Here is a 14566-nt window from a genome sequence, read left to right as displayed (position 1 = left end):
CTGCTATTGCTACTGTGTTACTGTTACTACTGCTCTCATATTACTGCTACTTTCACATCACCCCTGTTACTAGTGCTTTTCCAGGTGCAGCTGAATTGACAACTCAGTTGTTAAGGCTTATAAGTATTCTTTACCTCCCCTTGTGTCGAATCAATAAATTTGGGTTTTACTTCCCTCGAAGACTGTTGCGATCCCCTATACTTGTGGGTCATCAAGACTATTTTCTGGCGCCGTTGCCGGGGAGGCATAGCTCTACTCATAAGTTCACCTGGGGAGTACACTCTACCTCTCTCTCTGTTTTATTTTATTTTGTTTTGTTTTGTTTAGTTTACTTTTGTGTAGTTTATTTGTGCTTAGTTTATTTCAGTCTATTATTATTTTGCTTAGTTTACTTTGCTTAGTTTCTTTTTGTTTTGTTTTTCTCATATACCCAAAAATCCATAAAAATTTGAAAAACCAAAAAAATTAAAAACTGCTGTTATGGGAGAACCAACAACCTACTTGGAGCTTATGGAATGTTATAATTGTTATAGAGAATCAAGAACTGGTAAAGTAATGAGTGCTATGATAGAAAAATTAAATACAATTGCTAGAATCTTGCTTAGACGCCATGATATAAACTGTTGCTCTCGACATGATACTAAACATTTTAAATTTCAATGTGGCTTTAGTGAGGAATATTTTATTAAGAGCTATAATCGGAATTGCTATATTCATTATGGGTTCGAAGAGGTAGAGCAATTTGTCTTATTCATGGGAGCCTCTGAGATAGAATCCTTGATGGTTGAGAATTATGAAACTTGTGCTATTTGTAAGGACCTTAAAGATTATGTCTCTACTATCCTTAATTCTTGCATAGAATGCTACAGTAGGAATCCTTATATCCTTGATTATAAAGAGAGACACATTAATGCACAAGAATGCACTCACAATTTGCAGGAACCGGTGGAAGAAGAAATTGATGAACCTGAAGGCTCATTGGATGAAAAAGAGGAGGAAATTGATGAACATGAAAGCTCATTGGATGAAAAAGAAGAGGAGAGCGATGAACAAAAGGAGGAAGAATGGATTAGCTACCCATGCCAACCTTCTAATGAGAGTAACTCTTTATTTCTTACACTATTTGATTGTCCTCCATGCTTACCGAAAGAGGTTGAATGTTATGTTCCTGTGGATTCTCTTGAAATATTGCCTATGAGTAAAACTCGTGAAAATAATTATGCTACTGTTATTTATGATAATCCATGCTACTTTGATAAATCTTATGATAATGCTTTGTTTGTGCCTGATGTCGAAATGCATGGTACTAAAGAATTTTGCTTAGCAAATGTTTATGATAAAGCTCTAGATGATGGTCCTATGTTACTTGATACTATTAATTGTACTACTAATGAAAATGGGATTGGAGAGTTCTTGACTTTATCTATGTGTCCCATATCTCTTGAGATTGATCAACTACCTTGTTATATTATTAATAAAAATAAGTTTGAAAGTTTTTATTCCACTATTCTTGAACTTGATAAAAATTATGTGTGTGGAAATCATGAAAGGTATGCTGCATGTGATAGTTATATTGTTGAGTTTATTAATGAAGCTACTGAAAATTATTATGAGAGAGGGAAATATGGTTGTAAAAATTTGCATGGTACTAATACGCCTCTCTATATGCTGAAATTGTTGAAGTTACACTTGTTCTATCTTCCTATGCTTGTTACTTTGCTTTTCATGAACTTGTTTATTTACAAGATTCCTTTGCATAGGAAGCATGTTAGACTTAAATTTGTTATGGATTTGCCTCTTGATGCTCTCTTTTGCTTCAAATACTATTTCTTGCGAGTGCATCATCAAAACTGCTGAGCCGATCTTAATGGCTATAAAGAAAGCAACTTCTTGGGAGATAACCCATGTGTTATTTTGCTACAGTAATTTGTTTTATATTTGTGTCTTGGAAGTTGTTTACTACTGTAGCAACCTCTCCTTATCTTAGTTTTGTGTTTTGTTGTGCCAAGTGAAGCCTCTAATCGAAGGTTGATACTAGATTTGGATTTCTGCGCAGAAACAGATTTCTATCTGTCACGAATCTGGGTCTAATTCTCTGTAGATAACTTAGAAAAATCTGCCAATTTACGTGCGCGTTCCTCAGAATTGTACGCAACTTTCGTTAGTTTTGAGTTTTCTGATTTGAGCAACGGAAGTATCGTTTAAAAATTCGTGTTTACTGTCTGTTCTGTTTTGACAGATTCTGCCTCTGTTTTTTGCATTGTCTCTTGTGGACTTTAAGTGAGGCTTTCTAGACGTGGAGAGCTATAGCTAATGTTTTATTGAGTTCTTGCAATGTGTCACTACAGGACTAAAGTGGATTAAAGTTTTTTGAGTACTAACCCCTCTAATGAAGTTTATGAGAAGTTTGGTGTGAAGGAAGTTTTCAAGGGTCAAGAGAGGAGGATGATATGTGATCAAGAAGAGTGAAAAGTCTAAGCTTGGGGATGCCCCCGTGGTTCATCCCTGCATATTTCAAGAAGACTCAAGCGTCTAAGCTTGGGGATGCCCAAGGCATCTCCTTCTTCATCAACTTGTCAGGTTCTTCTATTGAAACTATATTTTTATTCGGTCACATCTTATGTGCTTTACTTGGAGCGTCTGTGTGTTTTTATTTTTGTTTATGTTTAAATAATATTGGATCCTAGCAATCCTTGTGTGGGAGAGATACACGCTCCGCTTTTTCATATGAACACTTGTGTTCTTCGTTTTACTTTTAATGTTCAATGATAAAAGTTGGAAGCTATTGCATTTATTGCTATTTGGTTGGGAAAATAAAATGCTTCATATTGTCTTGGATAATTTGATACTTGGCAATTGTTTTGAGCTCTCAAGTAGATCATGATTAAGTTTTTTTCATGTAGTTTAAACCTATTAGTGGAGAACTACCGTAAAGCTTGTTGAAATTGGTTTGCATAATTGATCTCTCTTAAGGTCTAGATATTTTCTGGTAAAAGTGTTTGAGCAACAAGGAAGACAGTGTAGAGTATTATAATGCTTGCAATATGTTCTTATGTAAGTTTTGCTGTACCGGTTCATACTTGTGTTTGCTTCAAACAACCTTGCTAGCCCAAAGCCTTGTACTGAGAGGGAATGCTTCTCGTGCATCCAAATACTTGAGCCAAAAACTATGCCATTTGTGTCCACCATACCTACCTACTATGTGGTATTTCCTGCCATTCCAAAGTAAATTGCTTGAGTGCTACCTTTAAACAATTCAAAATGCCTCTCAATTTGTGTCAATGTTTTATAGCTCATGAGGAAGTATGTGGTGTTTATCTTTCAATCTTGTTGGGCAACTTTCACCAATGGACTAGTGGCTTCATCCGCTTATCCAATAATTTTGCAAAAAGAGCTGGCAATGGGATTCCCAGTCCCAAATTAACTAACAAAATAGACACTCCTCCATGGTATGTGATTGTTGGACGGCACCCGAAGGATTCGGTTAGCCATGGCTTGTGTAAGCAAAGGTTGGGAGGAGTGTCATCATAATAAAACTAAAATAAAAGGGCACTCCTTCATGGTATGAGATTGTTGGCAGGCACCCGAGGATTCGGTTAGCCATGGTTTGTGAAAGAAAGGTTGGAAGGAGTGCCACCCAAAAATAAAAATAATTCATGGGAGCCGCTCTTTGAAGGTTTGTCTGGCAAGGGGGTTAGAGTACCCGCTACCATTCGTTGACAACAACAAACACCTCTCAAAATTTTACTTTTATGCTCTCTTTATGTTTTCAAAACCAAAGCTCTAGCACAAATATAGTAATCGATGCTTTCCTCTTTGAAGGACCATTCTTTTACTTTATGTTGAGTCAGTTTACCTACTTCCTTCCATCTTAGAAGCAAACACTTGTGTCAACTGTGCATTGATTCTTACATACTTGCATATTTGCATTCATCATATTACTTTGTGTTGACAATTATCCATGAGATATGCATGTTGAAAGTTGAAAGCAACCGCTGAAACTTTAATCTTCCTTTGTGTTGCTTCGATGCTTTTACTTTGAATTTATTGCTTTATGAGTCAACTCTTGTGCAAGACTTCTGATACTTGTCTTGAAAGTGTTATTCATGAAAAGTTTTGCTATATGTTATCTACTTGTTAGCAACTATAGATCATTGCCTTGAGTCACTTCATTCATTTCATATGCTTTGTAATAGTATGATCAAGGTTATGTAAGTAGCATGTCACTACAGAAATTATTCTTTTTATCGTTTACCTGCTCGGGACGAGCAGGAACTAAGCTTGGGGATGCTGATACGCCTCCGACGTATCCATAATTTATGTCGTTCCATGCTTGTTTTATGACAATACTTACATGTTTTGCTTGCACTTTATAATGTTTTTATGCGTTTTCCGGAACTAACCTATTAACAAGATGCCACAGTGCCAGTTCCAGTTTTCTGCTATTTTTGGTTCCAGAAAGGCTGTTCGGGCAATATTCTCAGAATTGGACGAAATCAACGCCAAACCTCCTATTTTTCCCGGAAGGCTCCAGAACACCGAAGAAGAGTCGGAGAGGGGCCAGGGGGCCACCACACCACAAGGCGGCACGGGCCAGACCCTGGCCGCGCCGGCCTAGGGTGAGGCGCCCCCAGGTGCCCCCCTGCGCCACCTCTTCGCCTATAAAACCCCTTTCGACCTAAAAACGCAGTACGAATTGACGAAACTCCAGAAAGACTCCAGGGGCGCCGCCGCCGTCGCGAAACTCCAATTCGGGGGACAGAACTCTCTGTCCCGGCACCCTGCCGGGACGGGGAAGTGCCCCCGGAAGCCATCTCCATCAACGCCATCGCCTCCATCATGCTCCGTGAGTAGTTCCCCCATGGACTACGGGTTCTAGCAGTAGCTATGTCGGTATACTCTCCCCCATGTACTTCAATACAATGGTCTCATGAGCTGCCTTACATGATTGAGATTCATCTGATGTAATCGGTGTTGTGTTTGTTGGGATCCGATGGATGATACATTATGATTAGTCTATCTATAAAGTTTGTGAAGTTATTGTTGCTGCAATCTTGTTATACTTAATGCTTGTCACTAGGGCCCGAGTGGCATGATCTTAGATTTAAGCTCTTTGTGAATTGCTTAGATTGTATCTACAAGTTGTATGCACATGTCTATGTCCGGAACCAAAGGCCCCAAAGTGACAGAAATTGGGACAACTGGAGGGAAAGGCTTAGATATGAGGATCACATGTTTTCACCGAGTGTTAATGCTTTGCTCCGGTGCTCTATTAAAAGGAGTACCTTAATTTCCAGTAGATTCCCTAGAGGCCCGGCTGCCACCGGCTGGTAGGACAAAAGATGTTGTGCAAGTTTCTCATTGCGAGCACGTACGACTATAATTGGAAAACATGCCTACATGATTAATAATCTTGATGTTCTATCTTAATGCTTTGATTCCTATCAATTGCCCAACTGTAATTTGTTCACCCAACACTTGTCACTTATTGGAGAGTTACCACTAGTGTAGATCGCTGGGAACCCCGGTCCATCTCTCATCATAATATACTTGTTCTACATGACATTGGAAGTAGTATCAACTATTTTCTGGTGCCATTGCTCTCATATTACTGCTATTGCTACTGTGTTACTGTTACTACTGCTCTCATATTACTGCTACTTTCACATCACCCCTGTTACTAGTGCTTTTCCAGGTGCAGCTGAATTGACAACTCAGTTGTTAAGGCTTATAAGTATTCTTTACCTCCCCTTGTGTCGAATCAATAAATTTGGGTTTTACTTCCCTCGAAGACTGTTGCGATCCCCTATTCTTGTGGGTCATCACGCTGCAATTTGTTCCAAACAAAGGCTTTAGTTGGTCCTGACAAGGCTTGCAAGGTCATTATTGATGGCGGGAGTTGCCGCAATTTAGCAAGCAAGGAGATGTGTACCAAGCTGAAGTTGAATTATCTACCGCACCCGCATCCATACTATATTTAGTGGTTAAGCGACAATGGTGAGATGAAGGTAAACCACATGGTGCGTGTTGAATTTGCTATTGGACCGTATAAGGATTGCATTGATTTTGATGTGGTTCCTATGACGGTGTGTCACCTACTATTGGGTCGGCCTTGGCTCTATGACCGTTCTGTGCAACACAATGGCCGTGCCAATACATATCACTTGGAGTTCAAGGGAAAGAAAATCAACTTACAGCCTATGTCACCGCAGCAAATTGTCAATGAGTCTCGTCAAAAAGTTGAAGTAAACTTGAAGGATGCTTCTTTAGATAGGCGAGAGAATTGTAACGTTGTGAGTGATATAAAGAAAAGTGAGAGAGTGAATTCCTTAGTCTCATTAGCCACCAAAGAAGACATGAGAGAATTTAGCGAGGATCCTACAGCCATGCCTCTTGTGCTCTTGTATAGGGGTACGTTTTTGGTTTCTACTGACATGACCCCTCTTCCTCTTTGTGTTCCTAATGTTTTGCAGGAATTTGGGGACGTGTTTCCGGATGAGGTACCCGCAGGACTTCCACCATTGCAAGGTATTGAGCATCAAATTGACTTGATTCCCGGAGCTTCGCTACCCAATCGGGCACCATATAGAACAAATCCCGAAGAGACGAAGGAGATACAGAAGCAAGTACAAGCGCTACTCGACAAAGGTTATATCCGCATAAGCCTTAGTCCTTGTGATGTTCCTGTTATTCTAGTTCCTAAGAAAGATGGTACATGGCGTATGTGCGTAGATTGTAGAGCTATAAACAACATTACTATTCGATATCATCACCCTATTCCCCGTTTAGAGGATATGCTAGATGAATTGAGTGGTGCTGCTGTGTTCTCTAAAATTGATTTGCTTAGTGGTTATCATCAAATTAGGATGAAAGAAGGGGATGAGTGGAAAACAGCCTTTAAAATAAAATTTGGTTTATATGAGTGGTTACTAATGCCTTTTGGTTTGACTAATGCACCTAGCACTTTCATGAGACTGATGAACCATGTTTTGCGTGAATTTATTGGCAAGTTTGTGGTTGTGTATTTTGATGACATATTAATCTACAGCCGCAATGAATCTGATCATACTATACATATTCTACATGTTTTGCAAGTGTTGCATGATAATAAACTCTATGGTAATCTTGAGAAGTGCACATTTTGCAAAGATAAGGTCATATTTCTGGGTTATGTTGTCTCTAAGCATGGAGTATAAGTAGATGTGTCAAAAACTGAAGCTATTCAAAATTGGCCTACTCCCATGAATGTGAGTCAAGTAAGAAGTTTTCATTGTCTAGCTGAGTTTTATAGAAGATTCGTGCCCAATTTTAGTACTATTGCTGCACCTTTGAATGACTTGACTAAAAAGGGTGTTGTTTTTAAGTGGGGCGCAGCCCAAGATCATGCTTTTGATGACTTAAGAGATTGTTAAATTCTGCACCGTTGCTTGCACTTCCTGATTTCAATAAGCAATTTGAGATTGAATGTGATGCTAGTGGTATTGGAATTGGTGGTGTGTTGATGCAAGAGGGTCGCCCAATTGCATATTTTTCTGAGAAACTTTCTGGTGCTAAATTTAACTATCCAATCTATGATAAAGAATTGTATGCTTTAATTAGAGTTCTTGAGGTTTGGCAACATTACTTGTGGCGAAAAGAATTTATCATACATTCTGATCATGAAGCTTTGAAATATCTGAAAGCTCAATCTACTTTGCATAAGCGTCTTGCTAAGTGGGTCGAGTTCATTAAGTCTTTTCCATACATTATTAAGCATAAGAAGGGAAAAATAATATTGTTGCTGATGCTTTATCTAGGAAGAATATGCTATTAACTCAACTTGATGTTAAAATTCCTGGATTAGAAGTACCATGTGATTTGTATGCTACTGACCATGATTTTGCTGAACCATATCGCTTATGTGCTATTGGTAAAGCATGGGAAAAATATCACATACATGATGGGTTCTTGTTTAGAGCTAACAAACTATGTGATCCAGAATCGTCTGTGTGTTTGCTCTTATTGCAGGAATCACATGCTGGAGGTTTGATGGGTCACTTTGGGCGTGAGAAGATGCTACTCATGCTAGCTGACCACTTTTATTGGCCAAAGATGAGGTGGGATGTGGATGTGCATTACTTGCAACAAGTCCAAGTCCAAGTTGAAGCCTCACGGTTTGTATACTCCTTTACCGGCACCTACTACACCTTGGGAGGATATTAGTTTGGATTTTGTGTTGGGTTTGCTGCGTACTAAGAGAGGCCATGATTCTATATTTGTGGTAGTGGAAAGATTTTCTAAGATGTCACACTTTATTGCCTGCCACAAAAGCGACGATGCGTCGCATATTGCTAACCTGTTTTTCAGGGAGGTTGTACGACTACATGGAGTCCCGAAGACTATTGTTTCTGATCGTGACGTGAATTTTATGAGCTACTTCTGGAAGACGTTGTGGAGAAAGCTGGGAACGAAGCTACTCTTCAGTACTACTTGTCATCCCCAAACTGATGGACAAACTGAAGTGGTGAATAGAATATTGTCACAACTGTTGAGATCCATGATCAAGAAGAACCTGAAGGAGTGGGAAGACTGTTTGCCGCATGTGGAGTTTGCTTACAACAGGGCGGTACATTCTACCACGGAGTTGTGTCCTTTTGAGGTGGTGTATGGTTTCAAACTCATTACTCCACTTGACTTGTTGCCTTTGCCCATACATGAGAGAGTTAATATGGAGGCATCCAAGAGGGCTGATTTTGTGTGAAAGATCCATGTGAAGACTAAAGAGTTGATAGAGAAGAAAGACAAGAGCAATGCTGCAAGGATGAACAAGAAGCGCAAAGAGATGTTGTTCAAGCCTGGTGATATGGTCTGGGTACATTTTCGCAAGGATAGGTTCCCGAAGCTACGGAAGTCCAAGTTGCTTCCTCGTGGTGCTGGTCCTAACAAAGTGCTTGCCAAGATCAACGATAATACATACTCGATAGATCTTCCACTTGATGAGTTTGGTGTCAGTAATTCTTTCAATGTTGCTGATTTGACACCATATGACGGAGAAGACCTTGGAGCGTCAAGGTCGACGCCTTTTGAAGGGGGAGATGATGAGGACATCCCTAGCTCACTACCACCTCCGTCATTACCAACTGAAGATGAACCTGTTGTGAAGCTCAAGTCCAATGAAGTTCGGATTGGACCAATTACAAGAGCTCGTGCGAAGCTACTTAAACAACAGGTGAACTTGTTCCTAAATGATACTTTGATTGATCAGAACTTTATACTACCTAAGTCCCATTACTTATGTATCATCAGGTATGAAGAGGAGACAAGCATCGCACGAGGAGGAGAAGAGCAGCTGGACGTGAAGATGGAGGTGGAGCTGGACATGAATATATCTCATGGACGCGCGAGGGAGGAGCGGGAGGCATGCGCGAGAGGAGAAGACGAAGTCCAGGCCGGCCCAGCACCCGGTCAGACCGTCCGCCATGCCGGCGCGCCCGGTCCCTGGCTCGGTCCGACCGGGCGGCAGGCCGGATCCACCCCGACACCAACCGGGCGCCACGCTGATGCCAACCGGGGACGTTACTGCGCCACAATTCCCGAGCCCGGTTGGAACCCGGTCCCTTGCCCGGTTTGAACCGGCCAGCCCGGTCCTAGGCCCGGTCGACCGGCCTCCAGACCGGCCGTGTCCGAGTCTGTCTCGACCAGATCTATTCTGGGTCGGTTATTCTTGTATCTTTTCAACCAGAAGTCGTCCCGGACGCCTATATAAGTGCCCAGGACGCCCCCCTAGCTGCTTTAGACCACGTTTAAGATAAACCCTAGTTCTTCGTTGTTTGCTTTAGCAAAACTATTGAATCCCTACACCATATTGCTTTATATTGTGTAGATCTGAAAGTCTTGTGTGATCTGCTGTTCCATTGGGAATTAGAAGGTTGCAACTTACCGCTTCGTGGTCGGCGGCTACGTGCGCAAGTGTGTGGAGTTGCGAATATCTTGCAGGGTTGAGAGCTGTTGCATTGGCGACAGGTACCAATCGAGAGATCTCGTTGCGTCATACAAGTTATCATCCACTACATCGTCGTGTTCCTCCGCTGCTATCACCCCGTGATCATCATCACCAACATTGCTTACTGAGAAGATCGGACCACCCCTTATCACTATGAACGACGGGAGCATAGAATACTTCATACGAAATGCAATATCCAAACATCTAGCCAAGATATAGAAGTTGGTACATATAAGAAACACAAAGGATTCACATAAAATTGTAGCACATATACAAGATAAAGTTTAAAGCATAAAATGAAATTTTACTGATAGATGCATCACTACTTCGGTCAGTAATGGTTGACACGCCTTCTCAATTCAGGCAACTCGAGTGCTTCATATGTATATGTGAAAGGATATGGAATCCCACTTTTTCTAGTGCATCAATGTAAGTTGTTGTTTTTGGATCATAGTTATTTAGAAATATCTCTTCATGAGAAAGCAAGATTCTCCCATCATTTAGTACAAGAAAAGGATGCACAAACTACGGACCAACCTTTGAATTAGTGGCTTAGTTTTATCCTTCATATGATTCTCAAAATCTGTTAAAAACCACAAGTCCATTGAGATGTTATGATTATTGTAAACTTTCACTAATGAGCCCTTCAATACTAGTTACTATCATCCAAATTATTGGTACCATAACGTACAACATATTTATCCACTCTTCTTTCTCGAGGTTGAACAAAGGGATGATGCTGAATCTTTTTTGCAAAACTAGTATTTAAGTAACTGGAGTAAAAGTTAATCAAGAAATAGACAACTCTATCGATGATGATCTCATATGTCAGCTAGAAAAGGAATAGGGTGCTCATTTTATATTAAACTTTTATACTTAAATCTTATTTTTGCATTATACACTCTTAGCAACAATAATTTACTATTATTTATTTGACATGGTTAAGTAATTAACGAAGTTCCTAAGTATTAGATAGAGTGTGTTGCTTGCTATAAAATTATAAGGTATGTCCATGAAAAATACAATTTTATTGAGTTGTATTATAGTAATTTAATTGTAACAATACTCCCTTCGTAAATAACTTTGCTATTACATATACTATACATTATAATATAAATTTATGGTAGACATACGATAGATCATATAGTCTAGAAAGTATCTTAGTAGTTGTTCTACTATATCAGCAGGTCAACATTTTTATAGAAGCTTTGAGAGTATATAACATACACTAAGTTGTCTGGCATATGGTTTTTCTCCGATTTTTTAGCTCCCCGCGATTTTTCTTCGTGTCACATGTTAGGATTTCGCGACCCTGATCCTCTACGCCTTACTGTGCGTCCTGCTCGCGATGTGGTCCGAGCATGTCCTAGGACGCATATGACTGTTGTGCCCCGCTTGTCCAGGTCACTTCTTTCCCCATTCCCCACCCCACGCATGGTGTGACCCACTTGTCTATTTACTGCTTTCCTGGTCCACCTTGCACCCCTCTTGGATGGGCTCCTTGACATGTGGGGTCGCCATATGGATCTGCTGACAGTTGATGTGGAAGTTGGCAACCACGTTGGGGAACCCCAAGAGTAAGGTGTGACAAGCACAACAGCAAGTTTTTCCTCAGTAAGAAACTAAGGTTTAATCGACCAGTAGGAGAAAGACGTGACTTCTGAAGGTGTTGCTAGCTGACTATTGGCAGGGTGCACTACTAGCGTCAACAACAACGTGGAACCTGCACACAACACAACCAAAATAGGTTGTCAATCTCAACGGTTTTGCAGAACACAAAGGATTAGACGCATCAAGTGGAAAGAGATGTTTGAACAGTGCTTGCGGAAAGTAAACAAAGCAGGATTGTTGTATTAGTATAAAAGAAAGGACAAGGGTCCACAGTTCACTAGAGGTGAATAAATTACAGCTGAGCAATTGACAGAATAAAGACCATGCATGATAAGATGATTACTATGAGATTCGTTTGGGCATTACAACATAACACATAGACTGTAATCCAACTGCATCTATGACTAATAATCTACCTTCCGGTTATCGTCCGAACCGCTTCCAGTATTAAGTTGTAAGCAATAGATTATCGCATTAAGCAATGTGTGTGAAGTAAATAATAGAATTACCCTCGGATAAAACATTGTTGTTTTCTCCCTAGTAGCAACAACACATCTACAATCTTATAAGTTATTGTCACTCTTCCAAAAAACTAGAGGCATGAACCCACTATCGAGCATAAATACCCCCTCTTGGATTCACAAGCATCTATTTGACCAGAGTATCTACTAGCAACAGAGAGCATGCAAGATTACAAATAACATATAATAAGAATATATATAATCGATCTCAACATAGTATTCCATATTCATCAGTTCCCAGCAAACATGTAGCATTACATAATGATGATCTTGATCATGCAGGGCAGCTCACAAGATCTAAACATGAGGCGCAAATTGGAGAAGACAATCATCTAGCTACGGCTATGGACCCATAGTATATGGATGAACTACTCACGCATCACTTCGGAGGCGGGCATGGTGATGTAGACGCCTCCAGCGATGATTTCCCCCTCCGGCAGGGTGCCGGGAAGAGCTTGAGAACCCTCCCGAGCTAGGGTCTGCGATGGCGGCCGCGACGGAACTTTCCGTAGATGGAGGCTCGGGTGTTCAGGGTTTTCCCGAGATCGTGAATAAATAGGCGGAAGGGCGAGGTCGGTGCCCACCTGGGTGGGCCACACCATGCCTTGGCACGGGCCCAGGCCTGGCCGCGCCAAGGGGTGGTTTGGCCCCCGTGTGGCTCCACTTCGTCTCCCCTATGGACTCTGTCTTCGGTACCGTAAACTATTGACTTCGACTTTTGTTTCGTCCAATTCTGAGAATATTTATTGTACAACTTTTCTGAAACCAAAAACAACAGAAAACAAGGAACTCGCATTGTGTCATCTTGTTAATAGGTTAGTGCCGGAAAATGTATAAAAGTGCAATGAAGTATGAGCAAAACATATATAAATTTTGTGTAAAACAAGCATGGAGCATCAAAAATTATAGATACGTTTACGATGTATCAGGATCCTTCTTGCGCAGTGGCGGTGCACGCTATTTTTACAACACTCCTGGGATGATCCCTTTTTTCTAACCTCTCGGGTAGTTAGGGCCGGTTGCCTTCTTGGTTGGCTGACAATTTCACCCGATTGTGTTGTGCATGTGGGTGCGAGTGAGTTCTCTCAGCACTGCTTTCTTCACTGATTATGACCTGGGTCGCAGCGGATGCTACCTACCTTATTGGGTTTGCAGTAGGGTGCCAACTGGATTACCAGGTCAGATGCATGTGATCTGTGCGGCCACGTGCCCTAGCCTGCTCACCCCGTGTGCCTATGTGGTATCCTTCATGCGTAGTGTGGTGACTGTCTTCTAGGTGCCACGTGTTGCATTGCGGCTTCTAGTTTTTTTTCTCCGAGCATGCCTTGGAGGTTGCACATTGGTGTATTCTTCCTCTCATTTCCTATCTTCTTATTCGTGCAGTCTTCTCTTTCATCCTGATCAGTTTTCGCAAGGTTGCTCATTGCTTCTTCCGCCAGTTGGCGGGCTTCTCTCTTGTAGATTTTGCGCTGCCGTGTTGCTTAGATGCGTGGTAGTGCTTCTCCGCGTGGTTATGCTGGTTGTGGTACTGTTGTATTTTATCACAATGTTGCGTTTTCCTGGTCATCTTTGCCTGCGAATTTTTTGCCGCACCATTCTTGGCTTAGTCATTGTTTGATTCATCTGAGGCACACAGCTTCTTCTTTCCTGTGCGTGACGCAGTTTCTTCGCCAGGTTCATTCTTGCATGGGTGTTGTTTGGGTGTTTCTAGGGTTTCTTCCATGCTGCTTATGGTTTTTCTTGCTTGCCTTCCCTTCCTTATGTTGCTTTATGTGTTTTTGTTGCCTATGCTATTGGTCGATGTATATTCCTTCCTTGTGTACTTTAGTGTTTTTCATCTGTTGGTTGTTGTTGGTCGTGTCTTCCTTTCTTCTCTTTATGTGTTCTTGTTGTTGGTTGTTCCCTTTTTGGGTTTCTTGGTTTGCTGCTACTGTCTTCTTGCAATGGTGGCTGGCTTCTGCTGCGGGTGTGTGTCATTCCAGGGGAGTGCGTCGACACCGATTGCCGCGATCAATGGAGGTTCTGAGTTCTTTTTGTGTTCTCGATCAAGGTTGTATGGGGTGGTTGTGCCTTGCCTTCTAGTATAACTCCCTTGGTGGCTGGGGCATTGGTTGAGCATGGTATATACCTTACTAGAGTTATATTGTACTATACGTATTGGGCATAGAGTAGTACTCTACCCCAATACGTATTCCTCCTTGTATATGCCTATGGGGGATATTCCCGTTCATATAAACCCATACCCGGTCTCCCTATAGAGGTACGACTGTTCCTCCGAAATTCTACATGGTATCAGGCCTCTCCTTTTCCCTCGACACCTAGCCGCCACCTTGGGAGTTTATCTCCCATCGCCGCCTCCAGGACCCTGATCGCCGAGCTCTTCTCCCTTTCTCCAACGACCACGACCTAGCTTCTATAGGACAAAGACGACACCACCACAATCTGATTGCTT

The sequence above is a fragment of the Lolium perenne genome, chromosome 4 (genome assembly GCF_019359855.2).
Source record: "Lolium perenne isolate Kyuss_39 chromosome 4, Kyuss_2.0, whole genome shotgun sequence".
Taxonomy (NCBI): domain Eukaryota; kingdom Viridiplantae; phylum Streptophyta; class Magnoliopsida; order Poales; family Poaceae; genus Lolium; species Lolium perenne.
The sequence above is the reverse complement of the archived record's forward strand: the minus strand, read 5'-3'. Positions refer to the sequence as shown.